This window comes from Triturus cristatus, chromosome 7 (assembly GCF_964204655.1).
Source record: "Triturus cristatus chromosome 7, aTriCri1.1, whole genome shotgun sequence".
In the NCBI taxonomy this organism is placed as follows: Eukaryota; Metazoa; Chordata; class Amphibia; order Caudata; family Salamandridae; genus Triturus; species Triturus cristatus.
Genome location: NC_140590.1, coordinates 659,982,238 through 660,007,988, shown reverse-complemented (window position 1 = coordinate 660,007,988; position 25,751 = coordinate 659,982,238). Strand labels below are relative to the sequence as shown.

Sequence of the window (25,751 nt, the reverse complement as noted above, 5' to 3'; positions counted from 1 at the left end):
GTCAGGTTTACAATGCACATCTAAAAATGTACAGCAATGTATTAGATCGAATAGATATCTGCAGGGAATTTCAGGTCATGGAAGCCAAAACTAAAAACTTTCGACCTCCAATTCTTGTTTTGCGGAACCTGGGTACCACCAAGTGATTAGCCTTAGATGAAAGCAGAGCCCTATTTCACATTTCACCTGGCTAGAAAATTCGGGGCTAAGCCGTGGGTAGAACTAAAGACTAAACAACAGACTTTGCATTGAATAAACTGTGTTATTGGCAGCCAATGTCATTGTTTTAACAGAGGAAAGGTATGTGATCTACGAGGGACCTTATACGCTAACTTGGTTGCTACATTTTAAAGTAGTTGGAGTCGCTTTAATTGACAATTTGGGAGGCCCAGCTAGATGCTGCTGGTGTAGTCTATTCTACCACCAATTGATGCTGCCATAATCAGTTTCATGGCTCCTGATGAAATGTAAGGGGTGAACTTCCTCACTGTCTGCAGAGTGAAAACTCCTATTGATACAACATTTTTAATTTGCTGTCTCAAATGTAGCTGGTAGTCCACTACTATTCCCAAGCTTTTTGCAGGCACTTTAGGTTTTGGGAGGCAGACCCATTTCCATAGGCCAATAGTTGTCGGTCCAGGCTCCAGGATTACCATTGTAGACTATCATTTCTGTATTTCAAGAATTTAATCTCAAGAAATTTCATCCACCCATAGATAAAGCACATTGATTCTTGAAAAAGAGATTGGGACATCTTTTGACTCTCCAAGCATATTATCTGAGAATCATCTAAATAATTAAAGAAGAGGCATCCTATTTTAGTCAGCGCCTTTATTAATGGTGGCATATAAATATCGAACAAAGGGAAAGGATTGACCCTTCAGGAACTCCACAGTCATCTTTGACTTCAGGAGCTCTGAAGGATGCTAGATATACCACTTGAGTTCTATTGCTGAGAAAGGAACGTAGCTATTTGTAGGCCGTTTTGGAAATATTTGCGGCCCTAATACAGTAAAGTAATATCCTATGATCAACCGTATCAAAGGCAGCGGATAAGCCAAGCAGAATTAGGGCCATGACTGATACTATCACTGTTTCAGTGTTACATTTTAGCCAAAAAACCTGCTTGTTGGGATCCAAATAATTTGATGTTTGCAAGTGGGTGTGCAGTTCCTGAGCTAAACGAGATTTCCAAAATGTTATCACAATGGGGTAACAGGGATATGGGCCTGTAATTTTCAGTGTCTCAGGGCCATCATCATTCAGTTTCGTCAGCAGGGGAGCAACTATGGCTTTTTTGTTAACACATCTGGTACTTTACTACCCCTGTCTGCAAGGACATTTAGAGCAAACAATTGAGTGGTTTGGATCTGACCGAAGTAAGGACTGCATAACTCTTGGTGGGCAATGATCGTTAGGGGATCCTGATTTTATCTTGGGCATTAACCGTGTTAGGGTGTTTTCCCTCAGAGGGCTGGAATTATCAAGTACAGTTACAGCATCCATCTTTTCCAAGGTTCATCCTATCTGTCGACGAAAGATCCCACATCATTTTAAAGATCTCTTCCTGTGGGTTACGAGCTTCACAGATCCTAGCTGAAAAAACGACTGTGTTGCTTAAACAATCAGTTTTTTATAACTCCCCAAGCTTTCTTATATAAGTCCTTAAGGTCTGCCTCATAGTTTATATGCCATTTCCTCTCTAGTTGTCTTAGCTCCTGTTTGGCCTCAATTAAGTATTTTGAAAACTACTACAGTACAGAGGACCTTTTCTTGGTGCAATACTTTTCCAGGGTGGGAGCAAACGTCTTCCTGGTTTTATCTAGCCAGTTATAGAAAGAGTGGGTCGCTTCATTCATATCATTCCTAAGTGTTAGTTTAGTCTCTTCTGGCATCTCCACGACATTCTTCTTAATCATTTTATCCTATTCCCTTAAAATCCTTGAATTCTTTGTTTGACCCCTGTGTATACAAGGGGTTAAAAGTTCCAAATGTATGTGATGGTGGTCTTACCAAACACATGGTTCAATGATGCAGTTTCCCACAGAACAATCAAAGGTCCACACTAGTTCAAGAACGTTGCCCTTTTGATGTGTAGGTTTATTTATATGTTGCGTTAGATTGAGGGAAGTCATGCCTTTTCAGTGGAGTCGCTGTCATATCCCCAATAATTAAAACCACCCTCAATAATCAGCTTGTTATATTTAATCAATAATGAACATGTCAAATCATTAAAAAGTTGCGGGAAAACACCCATATAGGAATGTGGTAGGTACACTATTAAAACGGGAATGCCAGCTCTTGACACCTCAAGTTATATAACATTAGTTCTAAATCTATAATTGGTTCAACCTGCCCCTTTTTAACTGACAAAGATTGCTTTATAACTCCTGGGTGGTTAGCATTAAAAAAGGAATAGCCTCCTGGCAAGGCTTCCAGAATCAATAATGATAATAGGACCACATCAGATAGCACATAGGTAAAAAAACGAAGATTTCTAAGCTATGCTTACATCCCAGTTGTTACAGATGTTATTATGCAATCATCAAGGAGCTGCTTTAGAAAAAGAGTGACACAGAGGTGAATTGATCAAAATCTCACACCCATGTGAAATTTTAATGAGATACTTGAAACATCATCTTGAGACAACAGACAACATCAGTGTCAACTGAAGAGTCATTCTGAACATGAATATGAATTCTGTAGAAAACTATAAAGGTAGAAGGTACTACCTAAGTGACTGCCAAGAAAATATGTGTGAGAGAAATTAGTTGAGCCTCTGCCTATGAGACAGCCATGCTTCTGGTGGAACTTTCTTGAATATGTTCAGGTAACTTCTTACCTTTGAAATGGTTGAATGTAAACAGTAGTTTAAGATACAGGAAGTGTAACCCAACCATTTGCCTACAGGATCAAAGTTCACAAACAGGCTACTGAACACTCGGAACATAGGCCAGGTAAATGGACACAGTGCTGCAAAAATCCAGAGAGTGCAGAGCTGTCTTGTCTGGGTAGGACTAATTATTGAAGAATGCCAGGAGAACAATTTCAGTTTCTTTGTGAAATTTGTACATAATCTTGGGTAAAAATCATGGAGCTACATGAAGAGCCACCTTTCAAAGAAAGACACACAGGTGGGGAGCATCGAAGACTAAAGATCCTAAATCTCCTAACCTTCCGGCTGAAGCTATGGCCACCACAAAAACGGTTTAAAGTAGAACATTTCAAGGAAACTTCATTCAAAGGCCGACATGAAGCCCAGAAAGAACAAGTGGAAGACGCCAGGGAGGAGAATTCCCTCTACCTGGCCACCAGGCCAGTGAAAAACACACACAGAGACACAAAGGTTTGTGTAGAGTATAAGCCACCCCAAAGCTGTGTAAAGGCTTTAGTCTGTTCATTGAGTTTTCAATCCCCAGACAAAACCTCCCTGCAAGCATTTAAATATTAGACTGCGTCACATTCCGAGGGGACCACACTTTCCCAGAATACCATTTCTGAAAAGAGGACCAATGCTGATTGCGCACCTTCTGAATAGGTAACTTTCTGGAAGCATGAATAGCAGGAGCCACAACTTCAAGTATACTGAGATTTTTAAGGATTAATTATTCAACCTCTACAAAAAAAAAACATTCTTAGGAGTGAGGGATGCGAGTGAAGAAGGATGGACACACAAGATGAATCCACTCCTGAGCTGATCATATCTGGCAGAGGATCGGGAACCAGGCCTCTCCAAGCCAGAATGGAACAATGAGGATGGTATTCTGATGTCAGCTCAAAAAAGGTCTAGCAGCTTCGGTGTGACCGGGAAGGGAGGAAATGAAAAGAGGAGGCTCCTGGACCGCAGACAAATCAAGGTATTCATTCCATTGGGTGAGTATTATTTTGTTTCACTAATAACTTTGCCACCATTTGACGAATCTGCATAAAAAGTTGATCCACCTCAGCAACTTCATAGAAAGCCTATCTGCAAGGGGGTGGCAAGAAAAAAGGGGGGTTTGGAGTTGCTTCCCCAAACTTTTATTTCCCATGTTAATTCCCATAGGAAACTTTGCTCTCCAATACTAAAAAGGCTGAACAGAATTACACCAAATTTGACAGAAATTTAGAACTTTACTCAAAAAGGCTGCTTTTGTGATTTGTCTTAACTCTGTTCAGCCATTTCCAAGAAATGAATGCTTTCTGAATCGGGCTTCCAATTCTATGAACCTCAAAGGGCTGGGGAGTTGGTTCCATGCCTTGGATCCTAGTACCGAGAAAGATTAACCGCCTCGGGTTTTAAGTCTGAATAGGGGGGGCTTGAGAAGATCAGCCTGAGAAGATCTTGAAGTTCTTTGGGTTATAAAGTGAGTGACTCTGGCAAGCAAGTATTTGGTCCGGTGGCTTTAAATGCTCTAAAGACCAGAATAAGGATCCTAAAGAGGATCATTTTATGTAGCGGTAACCATTTTAAAGTTTTTAGAGCTGCAGATGCAAAACTCCATCTGGGCAGTTTCAGCACGAGTCCGGCCGCTGCATGTTGCACCATTTGGAGTTCGTGGAGTATTGGTTTAGAAGTCCTGCCTAGAGCCTATTGCAGTAGTCGAGCCTAGAAGTAATGAGAGCAAAAGTGACTGTTTTTCTGGCAGCTAATTGGAGAAAATCAAAAATATTCTTAAGAATTTGATTAAATTGAAGCCCATTCCTACCACTGTAAGAGCTTGAGGGCAGAAAGAGACTGAGGTGTACATTTTACTCCTACGTTTCTTGCAACTTCTACTGTGGCAGGGGGTGAGGCACAAAATTCGTCCACCAGTTGGAGAAAAAAGTTTTATTTGCCGAATAACAGGATCTCCGTTTTATCTGTGCTACATCTTAGAAGGTTTGATTGCATCCACAGGATATCTTTGGTGAGACAGTTTTGAAAGTTTAGTTCTGTGCCAAGTGACCCTTTGTCCAACAATAGAATCAGCTGCGTATCATCAGTGTATGAGGTAGTGGCAATTTCAAAAGAATCTATCTGGGAGATTGAGGGGCCATGTATATATTCAATAACACAGGTCTTAGAGATGAGCCCTGCGGAACTGCTGATGCCACTAGTTTTTCTGGTGATGAAAAAGGTCCTAATGTGAGTGCTTGTCTCCTACCAGATAAAAAGAATTTGATCCAGGATAGGGTTTTAAGGGAGATGCCACAGTCATTGATTCATTGGAGGAGTATTGAGTGTGAGATGGTCTCAAACGCGGCAGAGAGATCAAGTAAAATTAACACTGTGTTATTTCCTGCGTCCAGGGTAATTTTTATGGTATCAGAGACTGAACAAAAACCAAAAGTTAAAGTGACGTTTTTAGTTAAGTGTTGAAATGTCATATAAACGAATGTTTAGAAACCAAAACAAAGCAATTACCCAATTATAGTTTAATGAGCTAACTATAAGTTGCACCCCCACCATGTACTGGTTATGACCTCACTTAATATATCAATCATGACATATTGATGACATCACTCATGACATATTGATGACATCACTGATGACGTCTCAAATGACATCATTGGTGACATCACTGATGACATCATCTAGTCACTGTAACAGCATCCTATAAGGTTTGTGGACTTGAACTAATTCAACACACTACAGGTTTGGACAATTTTCCATTCACCTTAATGGGATTATCCACTGCAGCTAGACCCTGTGCCTAACCTCTCATGGGCGGCTAACCTCCCACTCGAGGTTTTTTAATCATATTCACCCAACACTCTCACTGAGCATAGCTTTTACTGACGTGCATTCGGCGGATGGGCGCAGGACCTTTCCTGCAACCAAATCCCTGCCCTCAGCACAGTAAGCGGCTAACCCCCAACCGCACACTGCCTGTTGCCAGTCCCTGTGTCCAGCTACCCTCAGGCCTCCAACCCCCCGCTGTGCACACCTGAAGGCTGTGCTCAGTGGGGGGATGGCCACAGGGCCTGCTCACCGAAATCCACTCGGCAATTTCCATTTTCTTTTTGCAGTATTTATTTACTCCTGTAGCACCATCGCACAGGCAGCACTCCAAGGTACCACAGGAAGTGCATGCTTCAGTTTTTAAAGATTGCATGGTCTCATGGTACACACTCACTAGAGGCCTCGCTGGGCCTGTGGAAAATGTGGCACAATTTTTTAAAATTTTGGCCTCGGAGGAATTTGCAGTACTGCTGGATTACCATGGTACCAACTATCCAGATATCACTATATTTTGACTTTTAATTTATCAAAAACTGTTAAACACATTTACACCAAGTTACCAAACGAACACTTTCTGGGTAGAGATCTAGCTTGTTGTCAAATTTGGTGTAATTCTGTTCAGCCATTACTTCTGTATCCCTTCCCAAAAGTCCTATCGGGAATTTCATGGAAAAACGTTTTTTGGGACCCCCTTTTTCTTGGACCCTTATTTAAGGATCACTCCAAAACCTTCCAGAAATAGCTGAGACAGATGAAATTTTGGGGGAAAGTTTTGTGACAATTATTTATCAAATGGCACCTACGTTATTAATTAAACTTAAAATGTCTCTTCTTGACAGTACCTACCATTAATACAGTGAGTGGGACAGTGATAGAAATATCTCAGAGCTTTGGAACTACCTTTGAAAAAGTCACTCCTTTTGTCAAATGCAGCATTGCACCTATATGCATAAATGCTGGGAAAAATGTCCAAATGTACTGTTTTCAAAAGCAAGTCATGTTACATGCACTTCACATTTACTCAATATAGCAGATGACTCCCGGAAGTAAACAGTAAGGAGGATAAATACAATCCAATTTGCATTTAAAATATGCCTTCGCTGCTTCTACTTCTTGCACTGCATGATTAGGATGACCAGATGACTCCATGCCACCAGACCACTAGTTTTCTAGTCATACATTTTCCTTTTATGAGTAATTACTTTCAGGTGAGTTAGCAGTTGGCTTAATGGAATCAAACCAATCCTCACCTATCCTAAATGCACCAAATGTTTAAACTAATTCCCAGGACTATAGAACTTTTTGTCTTCTACACATGGTTCTAATAGGCTTTAATGGAATAGGAGACGTTTACTGCAATTCTCATAGACATGCAATCACAAGGTGGAACTGTTGGTTTGAAGCCATCCATTTTCATTCAAACAATCTGTAGTGCTACATTGTGTTTTTAAGGAGTATTTTGAGTGACGGTCTAGCTCAGCTATTGAAGTGTGGTTATTTCAGTGAACCTGCTCAGGTGGTGTGCAGTGAAGTAACGAAACTTGAGGGGGCATCCCTGCAAAGCACATGGAGGGCCCCCCCTCCCCACGGCGGCCCGGCCCACCACCTACTACTTTGCCCTACCACCCAGAAATCTAGTATATTTTGATTTGAAACCTCCAACATTTAAATGATATGTCTCTATATTGTCTTTCTCTAAGTTCTAATGAGAAAATGGGAAATACTCTTAACATACAAGCGATGCCATTTGTAACAATACTGTCAAAAGCAGATTATTTAACTGAGGCAGCAATCAGAAGAATGCCATGGGGAGCGATTCTATTGTCTCAGGAACTGCCTAGTGCTGAAGAACAAAGAACAACTATGAAGGGTCTGAAATAGAATTGACATTAATGGACAATAACTTGAAACTTTGAAAGACAAACCCAAACCTGCAGTTCCATAGAAACTCGACTGACAATATACATGAGAAGTACACAAGATATAACTCAGTATCCTGAAAAAGTCAAGAGAAATAGACTGGTGAATTATCTGCATGCGACTGTCAAGGGTTGTGCATGATAATAACTTGAACTGAGGAAGCAATTTCAATTTGTACCATCATGTCTTTATTAGTAAGCATTGCAAAATTGACGCTCATGGTTTGGAAAATCTCAGGAGACATGATCAAATTGAAGGAATTTCAGCGGCAGCACTTTATACAACAAGCTTGGGTAGGTTGGTGCCTTCAACGGGAGGTGGATCCCGTGGGAGCATATTTAAAAGATATCCTTAATTTCCTCTCAGAGTGTGCTGAATCTGGTCTTTGTTACAGGTCAGTAAAAATGTTAGATCTGCAGTATCAGCTGGGCACAATCCTATAGTGTTCACCCTGTTGTATGCAAGCTTTTGAAAGGAAAAAGGGTGGTTCGACCATTGAAACCCAGATACACTTAATTATGGGATGTTAATAATGTGCTATCCCTGTTGGAATCTTGGCCTGAAAATAAAGATTTATCATTGAAACAACGGTCAGCTAAATTAATCATGCTGTTATGTTTGATTTCTTACCAACGGATGTCGGATGTACGTGCGCTAGATCCATCAGGTAGGTTGGTTACTCCATATGGTGTCTCTTTTATATTCCCAACCGTACTAAGACTATGTCACGCTCCTTTGAGTACCCTGCTTTTCCTCACAATGATAAGCGTTGTGTAGTAAAATGTAGAAAGGTTTATGAGGAACATACCCAGACACATAACAATGATCCCTTAGGGCCCTTACTTCTGGCACTCCAGAAACAGTTCTGCCCTGTGTCTGCTGCTACTTTTGCACATTGGGTTCGATGGGTCATGGCTAAAGCTGGGATTGACATATCAGTATATGGTGCTCATTGTACTAGAGGCGCTATGGCGTCCAAAGCCTTTGTGAGTGGTTCTAGATTAGAAGATATTCTCAGAGCTGCAGGTTGTCTGATTCCATGTTTAAGATATTTTATTAAAAACATATTGTGCATGTTTGATCTATGGTTGTTGGTGAGCTTTGAACCTGCATAATTGGAGCCTCCGGTCCCGCCATAGAATAGAACATTTTCTAGCATTTGCGACAAGAATTTTCAAATCTATTAAGGACACGGAGGCAAGGATTATCCCACTGATTGGGACAGGTAAGAGTTATATCTAGAACTGTCATGATCTCATATGGTTTATGTTTTGACATCGGTTTTTCCCTCCCTTCTTCTGTTCATGATTAAGATTCGCTGGTATTCAAACTTATTTTGATTTCAGGAGCGGATTCGAAGCAAACTTAAATCTTGTGGATTGATATCTGCAGTGACACGTTTTTAAGCCAGATCAATGGAAGTTGTCTTATCTGAAATCCTGTTTCGTGTGGATTTTGCTCTCCATTGAGAGTTGGAACTGTTTCCTGTTATACTGGTTATAGACTGCTCATTCGCAAAGAAAGAGGCAGCAAGATGGTTCCTCTCTATTTTGTATATCCAGAATACTGTTGATTGGTGGATTATGGAGTTTTGGTTCAAAGCCTCATGGGATATGTAATGTTTTCAATGTTTTACTGTTTTTTGATTGGCTGCTGTATTTTGAGTAGTAAAGATTGAGAAGCATAATGCTCGCCTCCATGTCCTTAATAGAATCAAAAATTCTTGTCGCAAATGCTAGAACATTTTCTATTCAACCTTTGACCCAAAAGGTACCTGCAAAGTACGCATTGTCAAAAAAACTAAGGCAATTTAGTACCAGCTGCCCTTACTGAAGAAAATGAAGCTAACCTCTGTGAAACACACGTCACAGCAACAGTTCAAACATTAGCAGACTTACCGGTTACATGTTCCATGGTTCCTCTGAAAATATATTGGCCTCATGCTGCAGCAGGTCACCTCATGGCCTACATTGGAACTACACTTGCATCCCATCCAAGCCTGCTTCCTCTTCAAGACCAGCTGCATCACACACGACAACCAGAAACTATACCACTGCACACCTGGCAGAAAAAAACACCTCAGGTACACAGTGTTGTGCTAGAAGGCAGGACATTGTCATATTAGAACCAAATTGTAAACACACTAAAAACAAAAGTAGACTTTTCCTGTCCCAGCTACCAGGAATTGGAATATCAACATCAGAAAGGCCCTATCCTGAAACGACCTGAAGATTCGCCTTTTCAGGAACGCTACACTGCTCAACAATGGAAATCACCATTGTAAGATTCTGCTTTTTGTAGAAGATAATGAATCATATCCCTGGACTCTTGACAATGTAATTATTAATAATTAGCTTATAAAGCGCACTGAAACCTAAACTGTATCCTGGTGCTGAGATAAACTGCAGATTCCAATTACAATTAGATAAGAGTACCAGTTCAGGCATGTTGTTTATAAAGCCAGGTTTCTAAGCTTTACTAACGCAACCGCTGCGGCTCTTCTGCAAAGATGGGCAACGTGTTCCAATGTTGAACAGCTTATACTGAGGAATTGCCTCCCAACTAAATTGCCGAACGTAGCGTTCTGACTGGGATAAAAACGTGAACTTATTTTGTATGTAACATGGGCCCTTACCATGTAGAGCCCAATGGGCCAAACACAAAGATTTGAAACTGACCCGCTTGACAATCGATAACCAATTAAGAGAATCCCAACCAAGGGAATCCGAAGGCATCCTCGGCCATTTTAAGCCTAGTTTCGCAGTCACATTCTGAATAAGCTATAGGCCCTTAAATATGCCTACTGCATATCCTAAGAATAAGAAAATGCCATTATCCATATGGTTCACAATTAATACCTAGACAACCACAGGCCAAGCTTGAGAAGTTAAGAGTGGTTCAGCATTCAAATGCTCGCTAGCTAAATCTGTGCTATGTGAATAAACATACACACAAACCTGGCCATACCTAAGCAGTCAAAAGTACCCCACTTGGTTGTTTGAGACCTGTCCAGAGATTTACCAAAGTCTCACCTCATCATTATGTCCACAACAGAGACCGGTCAGTTTCCCAGTTCATTACCACTAACTGGGTCACAGATTTGGGCGCCTTTAATAAAGAAGGTGACCTGCTTGCCTCCCTCTGCCAATGCAAAACTATTACAAATGCCTGTGAAGCTCCAACCTGTGCATCCCTGAATAGTTAAGTGTCCTGTAAGCATATAATGTAATCCTCCATTACATAGGGGCCTGTGAGCTCCATACAAGGATAATAAATAACACTATTAAAGTCTTCAAATTGTTCAACTACCCTTTTCTGACCAGGTTCAGAGATACGCAGAATTTCATCTGGCAGTCCAGAGATTTGTGAGCCTTTAACTCAGCTATTCTGGAGAGAACTGAACCTCCATTTTGCAACTCTTTACCAGTATTGAGACTTTCGGGTCTCCCAACTGGCCACCCCTTACCACCTGGCAAACAAAGAGTTTCCAACTGGCTATGTGAGAAATGATGTGAAATATGCAACTCTTCCACATGGACATCCCTAACCTCTTCAGAGACTAGCAGGTCGCCTACTTCGCTGTCCCTAACCAGGGTTAGAGAAGCGCGCACATACCATGCACTACTCAGGTTCACTGCTCCCACAAAGTGTTGGGTATTGATTAGGAAGCTGTAACTCACCTGCCCATCCGCCTAGCTCATATGTGGGCAGTCATTTAAGTAGGGCCTAAAGACGTGCTAGATTCCTAGAAATAGATCTTTGGCCGACACAGGCTCAACGCCACCTTGGCTTATCCACCTGTAAGATCAATGCAGTCCCTTCTCTTAAATGTATGTAAGAGGTCAAGAGTAACACCAACAATCAAGGCTCTGCTTTTTAGTGAAAAGCTGTTGTATTCAGGGACTTCTACTTTCCTTTTAAAGTTTACATATGGATTGAAAACTCTTAGCACTCAAAGTGCTGCTGTTTGCTAAAAACCCAGCAACAGAAGTCAAACATGACATAAGGTAACTTGGGGTGTTGAGAGGACCTTGATATAGGAATTAAAAGGATTGGGACAGTCCCGGGTGAACACCAATCCTCAGTAAACAAAGATAGCGCTGAATACCTTGTAAGAACAAGAACAGGCTTGTGACTTCTGTTAGTATAGTGATAACAGCTGGACAGCAATTATCTAGTCTGCACACCGGTATGTGTTCATTGGCAGTGCTAATAAATACTTCCAGGAGGTGTTCTCCAAAAATGACTGGTGTCAGACCATCTCTTTGACATTAGAAATATTTTTGTTGCGATTTGAATTTACAAACGTTAATGTTCTTTTTCACTATTGCATGCCAGGTTATCAGTGCTGTAAAGTGCCCTTGTATCCTTTATATATTTAATAACATATGGTTGCCTAGTAACCCCGGTCAAGAAATACTGGGAACACCCATGTAAATGATACACTGGTGACTCTCCAATCTTTTCTAATGGCTGTGCAGGCAAGAGATGCCAGCCAGTGTCCTATTCATTACTGCAGTGCTTATTTGTACTGTCAATGAACTAAAATGTATTTAGTTCAAAGAGGAATTGCTGCAAATGCTGCAGCACAACCATTGCACTTTTCATATGCCAATCGGCTGCTTGCATGGAAACTGAAGGATTGGAGGCCGACTTTATGATGCCCTGGCCTCCTCCAAGGAGTCCTGCTCACAATGCTGTGACAACAAACAAACAATCAGGAGTTCCTAGCGTCACTTGAGCCCTGGCTTAGACCAGGTATCATATATAACTAAAAAGCGCCCCATTGGAGACAGCCGTACCTTCGCCTCCAGTCAGCAAAAATGCGCTCTGCCCTGTAACTTCACAAGTAAGCTGACACACAAACCTATTAATTAATGTTATCAAGTCAAGAAAAAGTGAAGAAAATTAGTGTGGTATCAAAGAGCAATTGTGGACGGCAAGCTATGGGACATCCTCTGTGCAAGATAATGGAGTAAAATAACGTCTATCAAACGCCATTTTGTGTATATGGTATTGTAGGCAACGTGTCATTACATTATTAATTAACATTTATAATGAATAATACCCTCTTCATTGTTTTTGGCTGCTACTGCGGGTGCATAATACAGTCACCTACTTTACTGCGATTGATACTTGTGACGGGCAAGATGCAAGAGGATAGTCTACAACAAACACAGTAACCCAATGTAAAACATTACCAGAACACAAACCAGATACCTGCAGATTGGTTACACGCAGGGATCCGAAACAGGGGCATTCGTTTTTTCCAGTTTTTATGTTGTTTCAAACCTCTGACTAGTATTTTGCAAACACCGGGTCTATGGGGTAGCTGCACAAATTTCCGAAGCCATCTTATTTAGTATTGAACCTTGAGGTGCTTGATACCTAGAGACCTCTGTAACAAGCTCCTTAAGCTTATAGACAGTGGGTCTATCTGTATCTAATAAAGTAAAAGAGAACAGCAGTTGGTACGTGTACATTTTTGTGGCGATATGTTGAGTGTTTCTGTTTTTCAGTTATGTTCTTTCGAAACTTCTACGCCGCATTGCTGTACGGCAAAGACTCACTATTGCATGAAGCAGGCCACAGAGCTGCCGCTGATGTAAATGCTGGGAGCAGCCAAACGACTACCTCTGAGACCCTCTTGCCCTGAGGAAATTTCACTCACTGTTCCCTTCTTCGCACCTTAGTACCATCTTCGGTTCTGTTCAGTGGCACTTCATTGCTTGTTCGGCCTTGTATGAGCGATGGCGGTTTACAGTTTGTACAACTAAGTTGCTGAGGGGGTGGTGGTTTGCTAAATACACACAATGGTACCAGTTCCTATGGTGGGCAGTCCCAAAGCGGTGAACTGCCTAAGGGGTTGGGAAGGAAATAGTGATAGAGAAGGTTCGCGGTGATGTCTAAAGTGTAGGCCAGATACTCCTGGGTGGTTTTCCAAGTGCCCTCACACACCCTTGCGGGTGCAAAGCATGATCATCGAGCGTTGCTCCTCGTGGGGGTGGCGCTGCAGTCCCTCACGGGCCCTTCAGGAGGGCTCTCTGTCGGAGATCTTTTTACTGGAGTAGCCGTAGTTGTGCGTGCGGGTGTGTGGGGATAGTGGGTGATGTGGTGAGGCTAAAAAGACCTGTAGGAACCCCAAACGGTTTATTAATGAGTCCTACGTGTCTGGTTAAAATCTAACGGGGAGCTTGATGCCTAAGTAGCACTCTAAAAAAGTAGGGGAAAGGTAGATAGTTCTGTTACTCTCGACCCGTATGTGGTAAGGTTAGAGTGAGAGTGAGAACGTGAGGTGGGTGGTCAACATGTTTCGCGCTTCCCAGCGGTCCCTAACGGATCCGTAGCGCTTCGTCAGGACCAGAAGACAAGTGGTAACAAAAATTGATATAGGTCAGAATGTATCCTATATGTCCATAGTCTAGGGATCACGTTTTATACGAGTCCCTAAGAGCGAACCTAAAAGGAAAGGGAGAAAAAAGGGGGGACAGGGAGACAAAAAGAGGCAAACTGTAGTGGTCAGCAACATATCCAGGGGGCGTAATACTTATCCCTGGTATCAAAACAAGTCGGTGCGGAGATATACTCGCATACTGGTTGTGCCACATGCCAGGTGAGGGGGGGCGGGTGCAAGAAAGACTTGTGGCTCTATCGACTCTGTCGGTGTACTGGTCACGCAAGCTAAATCAGTGCGGGACATATGCATTGTAGATAGCTCCACAGTGCAAAGTACATGCAGGATTTCAGAGGGAGGCATAACTACACTTATTGAGCTGGTGTCTAAAGGTCGACTAGTGACCAGTGAGACTACTTATTAACGACATGCCTCGCGGTCTACCCTAGTACATAGTGAGTTATGCAGGGTTCTAGAGGGAATCATGACTGCTATGGTTGGACCGGTGTCTAAAAATCGACTTGTGTCGAGTGTGAAGACTTCCTAGACCTTGGCAATTAAGACACCACACCAACTGCAATACTAAAAACTGCATTTATCTGATTACTTGCCCGTGCGGACTCCGATACATAGGCATGACGACCAGACCTGTCAAAACCCGCATCGGAGAACACAAAAGTACAATACGGTGCAAGAAAACACAGACTAGACTGCAGAATCATTTCCTGGAACACAACCACTCCCCTGACAGTCTCAAATGGACTGTGATTGATCACAATCCCCCATGGACACCAACCAACCTGTTCAAAACAGAACAACGTTGGGTCTTTAGACTCCGCACTGATGTCACAGGTCTCAACGACGACATCCCATGGAGTTGGTGACCACTACAGTTTGCCTCTTTTTGTCTCCCTGTCCCCCCTTTTTTCTCCCTTTCCTTTTAGGTTCGCTCTTAGGGACTCGTATAAAACGTGATCCCTAGACTATGGACATATAGGATACATTCTGACCTATATCAATTTTTGTTACCACTTGTCTTCTGGTCCTGACGAAGCGCTACGGATCCGTTAGGGACCGCTGGGAAGCGCGAAACATGTTGACCACCCACCTCACGTTCTCACTCTCACTCTAACCTTACCACATACGGGTCGAGAGTAACAGAACTATCTACCTTTCCCCTACTTTTTTAGAGTGCTACTTAGGCATCAAGCTCCCTGTTAGATTTTAACCAGACACGTAGGACTCATTAATAAACCGTTTGGGGTTCCTACAGGTCTTTTTAGCCTCACCACATCACCCACTATCCCCACACACCCGCACGCACAACTACGGCTACTCCAGTAAAAAGATCTCCGACAGAGAGCCCTCCTGAAGGGCCCGTGAGGGACTGCAGCGCCACCCCCACGAGGAGCAACGCCCGATGATGATGCTTTGCACCCGCAAGGGTGTGTGAGGGCACTTGGAAAACCACCCAGGAGTATCTGGCCTACACTTTAGACATCACCGCGAACCTTCTCTATCACTATTTTCTTCCCAACCCCTTAGGCAGTTCACCGCTTTGGGACTGCCCACCATAGGAACTGGTACCATTGTGTGTATTTAGCTATCTTAGGAGCGCTGGTACAGGACCTCCTTCTTAACTCTTGCTCCTGGTCCCCCTCTCAGTGTGTTTACGGTGGTGGTTTGCTGCCTGCGTAAAAGTGGTAAGTTACGCCTCGTTTCCACGTGGGGGAAGTGGGGAGCGTTACTGCTCAGGAGAGTTGTGGGCATAGACTTCGTAGCCGGGCAGGCAGCAGAGAAGGCACTGGCAGGGCAAGGAGACTACATCATTTAATATAAAGAGCAGATCCTCAGGGCCCGCGCACCTTTTAATGAATAAAGAGGCTCAGAGGCCCGTCCGGGGCCCGCGCGTGCGCAGTTGTGCACCATTCAATTAATGAAGAGCGAGCCTCTGAGGCCCTGGGCGGGCCAGCCGGGCGACGGGCGTGCACACCATGTAATTACTGGAGAGCCTCTGAGGCTCGGCCGGGGCCCAGGCGTGCGTGCCGTGTCCACCATTTAATTTATTAAGAGGCTGGGCGTGCCGTGAGCACCATTTTTAATCATGATGAAGTGAGGGGCCCCTGAAGCGCGGGGGACCCCCCGCAATGCGTGGGCTGCGGGGGCCTGTGTTACGCCCCTGGTTGTGTGTTCTGTCATTACAATTACATGAAAGCTTTCTTTTTCTCAAAATGACGGGGATGTGGAATCATTTTGGTGGCTGGTAGGGACTGATTAAGGGTGTGGCTTCATAGCAGTATAGAAGAACTTTGGTCCAGGTCTCTAATAGTTCAGAAGGTATTTTCCTATCAAATCAGAGTTTTCTTGCGCAGGGACATGTATATCTATATCCCCCTGTTTGCACATAGTAATTGTTGAGTAGATGAAAGCAGGACGACAACGTTTACAAGAGATGGCAATAATGGCTTGGTATCGCTTAGCTCAGCAGAGAAGAGGCTTGTGTCATGGAGTATGGTGTTTAGTTTGGGTTGGAATGACTTCAGGCCCACATTCAAATGATCTGAAGGAGTGGGGTTAAGGCTTTTCATTAGAGCTGCTTGGCTGGAGGCGTGTGTGGTGTGAGTGTGTAGGTAACGAAAGAGATAAGGAAAGTAACGGTCCCTGGAAGGTGGGTCTTGTTGGTCCACATGGAGGGCTGGGTGGCTGAGGTGGGGACAGCGGGGTTGCCATTGCATGGAGAGCAGTTGTCTGTGGAGTGAAAGATGAAGTAGGTGGCTGGGAAGGTTTTGGATTCAAGAAATAGAGAGCAGTTTCAGATCTTGTGGAAGAAGAGCAGAGAGATTGTTGCCGATAAGGCAAGCAGCAAAGTTATTTTGATAGAGAGGGATAGAAGGAGGAGTATCTTTGGAGGGTTGAGTCTTGATTCAGCTTTAGTGGAAATGGCAATTTTATCTTTATTGAGAGACATGGTGTTAAGGGGATTAAGGGTAGGGGTGAGGAGGAGTAGACATCCTGGATGGGATGAGTCTTGAATTCTTACCAGTAGAGAGGAGGGTTTTGGATAGGAGAATAGTGTGGAGTACGTGAGTGTTTCCGTAGGTGTGTTCGCTATGGGGAAAACCTTGAGGGAGGAGGAGGTGAGGCAAGAGAGTACGGGAGAAGGAAATTTGTGAGGGAGGTATGAGATGAGACTCCATGTATGTTCTAGTCAAGATTATTGAACCGTTAAATATTCATAATCATGATCTCGTCGTTAATGTAGATGGAAATCAAAATATTTTATATGCAACATAGGCAAGTGTTGTAATGCTGTTCTGCTATTACATAATTAGAGTTCTCTTTGGGATGTTGATTTCATACTCTGCCAGGAGTTCTGATTCAATTGACTCCTGGTGAGCTGTAGGACTGTTGGTCATGAGGGACATTTAGTTTAAACTATCACTAAAAGAAGGGTCTGTAGTGCCTTTTGGTGGCCGTCTAGGGATTCACAAATTGCTCAAATGGTTAAAGACTCCATCATTTATTCTAATGGTGACAAGACCATGAAAATCCCCACTCCCCCTTCAAGCCTGTAGATTTCCCAAATATCTTTGGATCAAATTAGCTGTAGATTTTGTGGGGCTATTTCGCATATTACCTGTAAAATACAAATTTGCAGTAGTTCTAGCAGACCAAAATAGTATATGCTGGGAAGTTGAGTTCATGGCTGATCCTAATACTAAGAGTGTCATCAGTTTTATTCAGAAACTTTTTGCAAGAAAAGATTCCCACCAATTGTTTCTGACAATGGTGTGCAATTGTTTTCCAAGCCAATGATTGACATTCTTAAACACTCTATCATAGTCCATCACTGAATGGCACTCTATCATCCCCAGGTCAATGGATTTGTTGAACATATGAACCATGCTTTAGCTGAATGTATACAATAGGCTGTGAGCAGTAAGACTGACATGGTGGAGGCTGTTGACAACATGCTGTATGCTTATCATACTCTAACAGGTAAGAATGCTAGCAAGGGAGTTATTTAAGCATATATATTTATACATAAGTTCATAAATCATTCAGTGTGTATTTAACTGACACTGCAACTTAATTGAAGATTCCTACTTATAGACTGAAAAGAAGAAAAATTGTTAGGACATATTATTCAGAGCAGGTGTATATATTCATAATGACGCACAATCCAACAATTGCAACTTACGTCTTAGTTATTTTAAAACAAATTGTCTAGAGCCTAGAATAATTGGCTTGACTGGCCTAACTTCTATATAGAGGAAGTGGATTTTGGATACATTACCATATGGTATTTGGATCTGTACACAACCAAGCAATGACCATGGTTATGTACCATGAGATTTACTTATATAAACCCCTGTTATTGTTTATATGAAGATTTGTTTACTTTCAATATAAAACGATTATGAATATATAATCATGCTCTGAATAATTGTGCTTAATAATTTATCTTCTTTTCAGTCTATTAGATATGAACCTTCAATTGAGTTGCAGTGTCAGTTAAAGGCACATCGAAATAATGTATTAATTTATGAATAAATATATATGTTTAAATAAATCCCTTGCTAGCATTCTTACCTGTTAGAATATATTTACTCAAGCTCTCAGGGGATTATTGGGTGGCCCTTTTGTGTATAACATTTTGGTAGGCCTATCATACAACAACAAATGGGGTCACTGTCAAAAGATCTTATGAAATCAAGAGAGGGTGGAAAGCTTTGTTTCAAATGTGTCCTGCCTGGAAGAAAACAATGAGGTTTGAGAGAAAGTCATCAGAAAAATACGGATTGTGAAATAAGACCACAGGTAGAGGCGTATCAAGCTAATTTTACAGAAAGGTATAATGTTCAGAACAATGTGAGAAACCATATTTCTAAAGTAAATTAAGGCTACTGGTTCAGGATTAAATACCCATCTAAATTACCCAAATATTGTGCCAAATTTGGGCTACCAGTTTATATAGAATTTATTAGTGGCAATGCTATCAAAGTCAGAGGGAAAGAGTGGCAGAATGTAGCTAGAGTTTCTAAAAAAGAAATCTCTAAATGACCATGGAAAAGATGACAGTATTGGCACTCATGGTTTGAATTTTGATACTTCATCTGTGCATGGTTTGTTTAAAAGTGCAAGAATTCGGAAAAGCTTGCATAGACTGTGATGGGATTAACAAACTGTTTAGATGATCACTTAATCTACTCTATTCTGATATTGTCCAATTTATTATTTTCTTATTTTCATGTACACATGCACATGAATTTTAATTATCATTTATTAGAAATGGGGGTCTCTGGTTGGCAGAGGTAGGTACCTTTGTCCAAATAGGGACCCTTGCTTCTAGTCAGGGTAAGGAGGATACACTTCTAAAATAACCCCTTCTCATCCCCTTGGTACCTTGGCACGAGCAGACAGGCTTATCTCAGAGGCAGTGTGTAAAGCATTTGTGAACACATACAGTAATACAGTGAAAACACTAAAAATGGACACCACACTAGTTTAGTAAAATAAGTATTCATCTAAACCAAAACAAGACCAAACGACAAAAATCCACAATACAGTAATACAAATATGACTTTTAGATGGTAGAAATAGTCACTTCAAAGCAAATTGCAAATGCAACACTTTTCACACAAAGTACCTTGGGTGCGTCACGCAAACAAACAAAACGGCCCGGCTGCCATAGACCGAGTGGTCACACATGCCCACTCAGGCAGACCCAACATCTCTAAATGAGACCTCCGCTCCACCTTCGCCCAAGGGGAGCTTTCAAAACCATTGCCTAGCAGACAGTCAACAGGCATGACTGGCCTCACAGCTACTTTCAAGATACCTGAGACTCCCCCTCACTCAAATAGAACCTGTGCCACTTTGCAGAGGCACTCTGAATTGTCAGCGACAACTACTGGGCAGAATGCGTTGGGGACCACCTGCTTTTCAGACACCAGCTGACAACTGACAGCTGTCACACTGTCTCCAGTGTCTCTCAGAGCCTCCACACTATGGCCATTGATGGTCACCCACTGCTTGTACTTCTTAGTGTTATCAGGCAGCTGAGCTCTTGGGATCATCACACTGTCTCCTAAAGAGACCAGGGACATTTCTGCGGGACCCCACCCCTGTTGGGCACCTGACTCCTCCCCCAAGGTGACACTAGCCATTTCCAAGGGCGGTGCACCAGTGGGTGCAGTGATAACCTACTTGGGACACCTAGGATCCCCTTGGTAGTGGCCCACCTGACCACAACCAAAACATACCTTGAAACCCCTATGAACAGGCTTACCTGTTGGGACCCATGGTTTCATTTCAGTGGGAGGCTGGGAACCCTTACCTTGGTTCCCTTGGGGATTACTTTGGGGCCCTTTTTGGAACTCCTTCTGTTTAACCTTGTCTCCCCCTCTTCTGCTAGGGACCCTGCCCACCTTTGGCGGAGTCTCCCACACAACCCTTTTGAACGCTGGTACTAACCCAGCAGTCTGCCTCCACAGCAAGCTTCCTGGGGTTAGTCAGCTTACTGTCAATCAGGTGCTGGCGTAGCTCTGGAAAAAAATTATCTGACAAGTGCTCCCAGGCAACCAAATCATAGAGCCCCTGCAAGTCATTCACCTTGCTACCCTTCACCCCACCATCCAATGCTCTCCAAAAGTAGGACACATACTCCACCCAAGTACTTGACTCCAGCTTCTTACAGTTTCTAAATTGCTGCCTGTACAGCACTGGGGTCAACGCAAACCTTGCTATTAAGGCCTCCTTCATGGGGGCATAGGACATCTGATCCTCAGTGGGCAAGTTTAGCAATGTTTCCCTTCCTTCACTGACAAAGCGGCCCCACAAGCCCACACCCCAATCCGTCTCAGGGACTCTGTGGGATCTCATCGCTACCTCATAGGCCATGAACTACTTAATGACCTCCTTGGGGATGTATACCTTCCCTTCTCCAGGCACTAATGGTGCGCTACCACCAACTCCCTCAACCCTCTTTCATGCTCTAAGAGCATCTTCTTCTCTTCCTTGGCCAATTTCTTACTCTCCAACTCCAATTTCTTATTCTCCATGTCACACTCCTTTCACAGCTTGAGCTTTGTAAGCTCCAATTTATGCACTCTGCTTCTGTCCCTGTCCTCCAATTCCTCTGGAGACAGACCCTTTGAAGATACACTGCTGCCCCCCTGGAAGGCAACTTCCCTCCAGTCAGGCCCAATAAATCATCCTGCTGCCCATCTAAATTATCTCCCTCCACCATAGACTCCTCAGTATGCTCACTGGCATTCCTTAACTCCAACCAGGCCCTCAGCGCCTTTTGATATTCTTCCTTTCTGGTGAGGCCTCTTACAGAGATTTTAATTTTTTTCCAGACAGCTGTAAGTTGTGGCACAGTGTAGGTATCAACCCTCTCTTCTTCAAATTCAATATCCACAGATGCAAGTGATGCTGTTTTGCTCATGGTGAAAATTGGCAGTTCTCATGATGCAAAAAACTCCAAGGAAAAAAATGCTACTAAATGTATGTGGTTGGGTAATGGTCTGCACTATACTAGTAGTATTCACCAATCACTGCATGAACGTCACAAATGCAAGTCCAGATCCCACCGCTGCCACCAAGGTTAGAAATGGGGATCTCTAGTTGGCAGAGGTAGTTACCTTTGTCCAAATAGGGACCCTTGCTTCTAGTAAGCGTAAGGGGGATACATTACTAAAATAACCACTGCTCACCCCCTTGGTTGCTTGGCACAAGCAGACAGGCGTATCTCAGAGGCAGTGCGTAAAGCATTTGTGAATACATACAGTAATACATTGAAAATGCTACAAATGGACACCACACCAAGTTAGAAAAATAAGTAATCCTTATCTAAACCAAAACAAAAACAAACGACAAAAATCCACAATACAGTAATAAAAATATGACTTTTAGATGGTACAAATAGTTCAATGCAAATTGCAGATGCAACACTTTTCACACAAAGTACCTTGGATGTGTCACGCAAACAAACAAAACGGGCCACAGGGAAGGTGATGCGTTGGTTCCTTACACTCAGGGAAAGTGGTGCATCCGTTCCTTGCTCCGGTGGAGGTGATGCGTCGGTTCCTTACAGCGGCGCAGTGGAGGTGATGCGTTGGTTCCTTACCGGAGAGGAGGTGATGCGTTGTTTTCTTACTGCATGGGGAGGTGATGCGTCGGTTTCTTACTGTGTCCCCCAACAATGCTACAAACTTGGTGCTTCAATGCGATGCTGTGATCCAGAACAATGCGTGAACTCTTGCAGCCACACAGCAGGCCTTGCGTCGAACTAGGTGTAATGATCTCGGATGTCGGAGATTGGTGCACTCGATGCAGCGTGCGGCAATTTCTCGAGGCTCTGCAACGGTTTCTTCAGCGATGTATTGGAAACAGGTGCGGATGCGTCTCGCTTCTTTGAAGTTGTGTTGGTTTTCCAGCTCCCAGTGGAAAACAGTTCTCTAGAGGCCCAAAACAACAGCAGGCATCTCTTTGCAGGTCAGAACTCCCAGCAAGGCAGTTCAGGGGAGCTGGAGGTGAAGTCTTTGTGTCCATGAGACTTCAGAACAGGAGGCAAGCTCAGTTTCAAGCCCTTGAAGATCTTTTCCTCAAGCAGGTGACAAAGTAAACAGCAAAGTCCTTTTCTCATTTCCTTGGCAGCAAGTAGCCACAGCAGGCCAACCCCAGACAGCAAACAGCACAGGGGCGTATTCCTCCTCAGCTTCTCCGACTCTTCTCCTTGGCAAAGGATCGTCTTGATTTCCCAGAAGTGATCTAAAAGTCTGAGTTCTGGGCCCCTCTTTTTATACACAAACATCCTTTGTTCTCCGAAGGCAGAGAGTGTCTGTACCCAGCCAGAACCAGTTCTGTCCTCACTGGTGCAGTTTCCTGGCAGGAGGTGGAGGCAGCATTGTTGAAGGCAGACCAGGCCCATTCAGGTGAAAGGAAATCTTCTCCCCCTACTGTAAATGCAGCCCAGGTCTATTCAACCCAGCTCTCTGGAGCCACTGCTCCTCCCCAGCCCCTGTCATCTGCAAGCCAGACATGCAATACATATACCTAGCAGAGGCATACTGAATGGTTAAGCAAGAAAATACCTACTTTCTAAAAGTGGTATTGTCAAACACTGAATGTAAAAATCACCCTCACTAAAATATGCATTTTAACAATCTGAGTTCAGGCATACTAAACTGTTTATAAGATGTTATAAACAAACTCCCCATTCTGTCCTATGGGAGTAGGTAACCTTGCAATAGTGAAAAACGAAATGGGCAGTAATTCACTATCAGGACATGCTACACACACCAGAGCATGCCCTACCTTTCACATACAATGCACCCTGCCCACAGGGGTACCTCGGGCCTACCTTAGGGGTAACTAACATGCAAGAAAAGTGTCTGCACTTGCCAAGTCGACGTGGCAGTCCCAGACTGCACACAGGCTCTGCAATGGCAGGCCAGAGTTACAATTTACAGGCTGCTTCTGTGGGTGGCACAATCAGTGCTGCAAGGCCACTAGCAGCATTTGATTTACAGGCCCTGGGCACACACAGTGCACCGTACTAGGGACTGACTAGTAAATCAAATATGCCAATCATGGAATCACTAATCCATAACAACAATTTACAAAGGGAGCACTTGCACTGTGGCACTGAACAGCAGTGGCAATGTGCCCAAAGCATCTAGACCAGCAAAATGGCTCCCAACACACAGCTTCCCAGGGCAATTACGTGATCCCTAGATTTAGACTGGTTAGAATGGGCGGTCGCTCCTTCTCTCACCTTGCTCCTAAGCTTTGGAACTCTCTCCCTGTTTCTTTAAAATTGCAACCCACTTTTACACAATTCCGTAGGGACCTGAAAACTTGGCTCTTTTCTCAATAATCAGCTATCTCAGTCTGACCTTTTCCATCTTTGGCGCCGGGAGACCCCATTGTGGGTAGCTGTGCGCCTTATAAATGTATTTACAATACAATACAATACAACAAAAACACAGGAGGCAAAAGCAAAAAATGTAGGGGAGACCCAAGCCAATGGTGCAAGGTCTAACATCATTGGTGCATTTTTTAATGTTCTCATAATAATACATTCGATTTCTAGATCTTGCAAATTCCAACCTTAGGTTTCAGTGTACCTATTTTCATTAGGTATTTATTGTTCATTATTTTTTTTTAAATATATATATATTATTTTATGCTTCTTTTCTGTTGCAAAGAAAATTAGATGTTGTTGTAAGGCTGCTCTGCTATTACTTCTATGTCTATTATAATCATTAGGCCTGGGTAGAGATCAAGCTTGTTGTCAATGCTCCGTCTGCAGAGTTTTGCCACTCTGCGCTCCACTTGGAGCACAGAGTTCGGCAAAAACTCTGCCATCCGCCATGCGGCAGAGTTTACTGGCTCCTACCTAATAGCAGCACAGGTTTGGGCATTTTGCCTGGTTTTAATATGGCAGCCTCTTGGGACTTGAAGGCACAGGGTATGCGCATATGTTCTAGTTCAGTCTCTGGTGAGATCCTGGGAGAAGAACTTTTGCTCCATGGACTGCTGCACTTGAGAGGAGGTGGACGTCACTCTGCTAATCTTTCCTCACCTCAATGACTTAATAACTCTTTACGGCAGCTCCCTTAAGGTTTTTACTTTTTGCATTTCTGTTTTGCTTGTACAAATTTGTATTTTATTATTCTGTCAGAATCTTCCATTTCTTTGTCCCAGGTTAAGCAGCATTCTGTTGTAGTTCAAAGCGGTGTACAGTCTTCAAAATGTGTTTTTTAATTTCAAATCCCTGCCGTGTCACTCTGAATAACAAGCGCTCTGCTGATGCATGCACCTTTCAAACAAGTAATTTGTACCCAGAATGGTTTAGAGATTGATGTTTTTAAATTGTCCGTGTAAATGGGCCATCAAGTTAGAATGTTATTGTGAATTAGTGGCAGAGCTAGGAAGCACACAGTGCAGATCTCTTAAAGGATCAAGAGTGCTGAATTACATTTACAAAAAACATGATTATATCCCTGCTTTAGCTGCCTCCACATATTCATTAGTGCCCTGAGAATGGTGGACTACTAGCCAATCAGCATGCTGGGTTTTCATTGTTACGTTATGCAAAGCATGCAGAAGGTACACTCCTAGGGTAGTTGCAAAAGTAGCTTGCAGTTGCTGTGTATAGAGCGCACCTGCAGTGGAGCCCATTAGATTTGCAAAGGCTCTGTGAGATGTGTTCACTCAGGAGTATCCTGCTGTGTCTTTCAATCCCCCGCAGACAACACCACAAAGTGGTGGAGTCGCACGCCACCGAAAACAAAACCTCACGAGGAAGAGGTAGGCGAAGGGGGACCTATAGTATTACAATTCCAGGAATGGTTTATCATCTATTTGACTGTCATCTCATATGCGCTGATTACTGAAAACACGTCAGATCCGTGGCAGGCTCTAATTCCTGATTGATCACTATTCTCTGCTCTATTTTTGTCACTGTACCCGCCTTTTGTAATTCGCCCTTTCCCACCCACCGTATGTTCAGATATATATAAGTGATTTTGGAAGTGCGAATGATGTTTTCATTCATAGGATTCTTAGCTCTGTGTCTTAAGTAACGCTGCGGAATTCCTCAGAGTACAGCTCCGCGAAGCCTGCCCACCCCAATTAGAGTTCAATTTAGAATGTTTATTTCATACTCTGTTTGAATTCTGATTCAGGTGACTCCTGGAGAGCTGAAGGGCTGTGCAGTGT

The 25,751-nt window shown here is 43.1% G+C and overlaps 1 protein-coding gene across 1 annotated transcript in view; it reads left to right on the top strand.

Annotated features, from left to right (window-relative positions):
- LOC146810311 (cilia- and flagella-associated protein 337-like) overlaps positions 1–25,751 on the top strand; it is a 1,036,625-nt gene that overhangs the window by 591,038 nt on the left and 419,836 nt on the right. The window lies entirely within an intron of this gene.